Source organism: Myotis daubentonii, chromosome 2, assembly GCF_963259705.1.
Source record: "Myotis daubentonii chromosome 2, mMyoDau2.1, whole genome shotgun sequence".
Lineage (NCBI taxonomy): Eukaryota > Metazoa > Chordata > Mammalia > Chiroptera > Vespertilionidae > Myotis > Myotis daubentonii.
In genome coordinates this window covers 189,457,392-189,461,428 of record NC_081841.1, presented here as the reverse complement: position 1 = coordinate 189,461,428, position 4,037 = coordinate 189,457,392, and the positions used below count along the sequence as shown (strand labels likewise).

Below are 4,037 nucleotides of genomic sequence, written 5' to 3'. Positions count from 1 at the left end.
CTTAATTAGTTTCTCATCAGGTCTTTGAATCACAGGTAAGATGTTGCAATTAATAGATCATCCTACCTTTTCTCGGATGTTACCTGTTTCTTAAAGAGAAGTCAAAAATCTTGATTGAGTAGGTTTTTCCCAACCCTCCAGCACCTACCTCATCATTAGAATTAGTTCCACCCATATTTTATCATTGAGTGGAGAGTCAATCTCAAGTCTCAATGGTGATAAACAGATTTTTATTTTTGTATAAGTATTTACTGGTACATTGGTAGTGGTTACAGACCAAATAAGATTAGAAATGATGAGGTGGCTGTGTGGATGGTGATGATGTTTGTAATATTAATTTTATACTTATTCTGCACCAAGCTCTGTCCTAAATGCTAACATACCTAGAATCTCCTGTGGAATCCGGAGATTTCAATTCCCTCACACATTCATGCATTTAACTTCCTTTTTTAAAAATTTTTATTTATTTCAGAGAGGAAGGGAGATGGAGAGAGTGACAGAAACATCAATGATGACTGAGAATCATTGATCGGCTGCCTCCTGCACACACCCTACTGGGGATTGAACCTGCTACCCGGGCATGTGCCCGTGACCAGAATTGAACCTGGGATCCTTCGGTCCACAGACTGACATTCTATCCACTGAGCCAAACCAGGTAGGGCCATGCATTTAATTTCTTATGCCCGTGATGCCTCGGTTTTATTTTGAGGTACAGAATTTTTCTTACCCTGAAACATTGTTGAATTGGGATCTGGGTATTTTATGCCATTTGGGAATTAAAATAGAAACATGACACTATATTGAGTGATAAATTGTGTCAAGCATTATTCTCTATATTCAAATTAAAGATTTCATTTAATTCATATAACTTATTTGAGAAACCAATATTTTCATTTAATCCAAATAATACCAAAAACATATGGAGTTGCCTTGTTTAGTGCAGGAGACGCAAAAAGAATTTTTCTTTCCTTCAAACCATTTAAATTCCATGTGTGCTTTGAGTGGGAGCTAGATGAGGTCACATATCCTTTAACCATTTTAAGTACAATAATATGACTCTGCAAGACACAGAGCAGAGGGTAAAGGAGTTTTCTCTCTCTTTGGTGGCCAAGGGGCTCCCTAAGAGACATGTCTGTCTCAGGTGTTGAAGTTTGGTTATTCCACTTCAAAATAAGCAAACTGATTCAGAGGAGATTTAAAAAATTGTAAAAGCCACAGAGATATGAAGGGATGATCTTCTACTTATTTTACATTTATTCAGAAGACTTTTTGTTGTTGCTAATCCTCACCCAAGAACATTGTCCCATTGATTTTTAGAGAGATTAGGAGGGAGAGAGAGAGAGAGAGAGAGAAACATCGATGTGAAAAAGACACACCAATTGGTTGCCTCCCACATTTGCCCCAACCAGGCTATGAGTGGAACCTGCAACCCAGGTATTGCCCTTGACTGGGAATCAAACCCATGACCCTTCAGTGTGTGGACCAATGCTCTAACCATTGAGAACGCTGGCCAGCAACCAGAGTCACTTTTTATTTTTGCAATTTGGATAACAATTTCAACACTTTTCACTATTTTAATGACTCTAATTCATTTTAGAATACCAAGCCTTCAAAACTACACCCAGATATTTTGAGTCATTTTGACTACTTTTTCTTTTCACTTGCATGCAAGTGAAAACATGTAGCTCCACTAACAACAATCTTTTCTAATTTTTCAGTTCAGTGACTATTCTAATTATACAAAACTTAGCACCATCTATTTAGTACCCTTCATTGGGTTGGATATAACAGGGGATATGTGTGTGTGTGTGTGTGTGTGTGTGTGTGTGTGTGTGTGTGTGTGTGTTATAGTTTGTACATTTAATAAGTAAGTTCTTATACTACATAGGACACTGTGGAGTCTTGTCAACCAGGCATAGTTTAATGACATATGTATGCCACTCTTCTCAAAATGTATTCATTTTTGCACATAACACTCACCAATCATTTTAAGTCGTTAAGAAATTACTTTTACACAAGTATGAAATATAGTAAATTGTTTTACAATAAGATAAACCCTATAAAGAATTATTTATTATGTTTTAAAAAATATGTTACATTTATATTCATTTTTGATGATTGATTACAATACCTGACATATTAGGTTTATTATGTTTGGCTTTAAATTATATTAAAAACACATATAAAGAATTTCATTAATTTAAATGAAAGCATTATCCTATACAAACTAATTTAAATTGAATTGCTTTTCCTAAAAGCCAAAGTATTCAATTGTAAAATACCTATTTAATGCATGATATAATTCATTCCTAATATCCAAGTTAGAAAAAGAAGAAGAAAGAAACAACTGTGATCTCATATCTTTTCCTGGTATGTGGAAAATATGGTAATGGATTAATATAATGGGGAAATTTTGACTTAATTTGTGTTACTCACTTGCATTGTTCTGATTACCCAATAAAAACTTTACCATAGCTATCTGCTCATCAGAGTTGTTTCTGCTTAAAAAAAAAAAAAGTTTTATGAGGAGAAATCAAACTGCACTTCTTTGTGGTCACCAGACAGGGAGCTTCCTTAGGGAAGTGCTCACCTGGTATGATCACCCATTTTCAGATCTGGTGCTCACTTTTGCAGGATTAGAATTTTGACTGTTAGTGCGCCCAGAGGTTATCCTGTTCTGCTGTATAGGTGAGGGACTCGATCAGACCCTGTCCTGTTGACAGAACTCATTCTCACCAACAACAGCCTTGTGGAACTGAACTGTGTGATCTGGACCATTTGGCATCTCTCAAATCACTGACTTCCATGTTCTAAGAAATCCTGTAACAAATAAGAAGCATTACAGACCATTTATATAATAAAAGCCTAAGTACTGTTACAGCGAAACAACCAGAATGACCAGTCGCTGTGATGCGCACTGACCACCAGGGGGCAGACACTTAATGCAGGAGCTGCCCCATGGCGGTCAATGCACTCCCACAGGGGGAGCGCTACTCAGCCAGAAGCCGGGGTCACGGCTAGCAAGCGTAGCGGTGGTGGCAGGAGCCTCTCCCACCTCCACTGCAGGAGGGCAGTAAGGAGTGAGGGCTCCTGGACTACAAGAGCCCCAGATTGCAAGAGGGATATCCAGTAGTTGGACATCCCCCAAGGGGCCCCAGACTGCAAGAGGGTGCAGGCTGGGCTGAGGGTCCTCCCCTCCACCACCACCACCACCCCCCAGTGCATGAATTTTGTGCACTGGGCCTCTAGTGTAATTTATAAAGTTCCACAAGTCAAGAGTATTAGGTTTCCAGAAGGTGAAACTAAGATTTCAATCCAGATGCTGGTTACCAACTGACACAAACAAAGGTGGCCCGTCTCCAGGGGATATAGAAGGGATCAAGAACCATTGTAAGCATATCACCTATGGCTGAGGTGGAGGGGCTGAAGGGCTTGCTGCAATCCAGTCAGATCCCTGGCAGCTTGGGCCTCACTGATGATAGAGAAGAGGAGATGGAAGGAGACGCAAACACAAATGTGACCTGAGCAATGTGGCCTGAGTATCCACAGGATGGATAACATGTCTACTTGGGACAAGTCCTGCTTTTTGAACACGGAATAATAGTTTTGTTTGTGTCAGAAAAGTGGAGTTCATAAGCATTGTTGAAATGCTTCAAACTGCTGCTGGTCATTTTGTAATACAATTTTTGAAATCTAATTACCTGTTTTCTACAAATAGTAAAAATAAGGGACAGTCACTGTGCTGTGGGGGGGAGGGGGAAAGGAATAATCAGCTCCTTATTCATTTATATGACTTAAGAGTTTAGAATATAAGCTATGTTCTGTATATATATAATATGTTGTCCACTCTTTTTATCAGAATTTTTATGTGAAGCGCAAAATGTTATTTATTTTTCATAAACTTTCATATAATTTTTACAGTAAACAAGAAGCATCCAAAATAGCATAATAAATACTGGGTCACATTTGGGGACATCAATACATTTTAAATTGAGGCTGTCAGTGAAAGCAAGAAGAGGATTCAGGCATTCATAGAA

At 38.4% G+C, this 4,037-nt stretch overlaps 1 pseudogene; it reads left to right on the top strand.

Moving 5' to 3' along the window:
• The first annotated feature begins 688 nt into the window (after positions 1-688).
• LOC132226779 (U2 small nuclear ribonucleoprotein A'-like) lies at positions 689-3,525 on the top strand (annotated as a pseudogene).
• Positions 3,526-4,037: the final 512 nt, after the last annotated feature.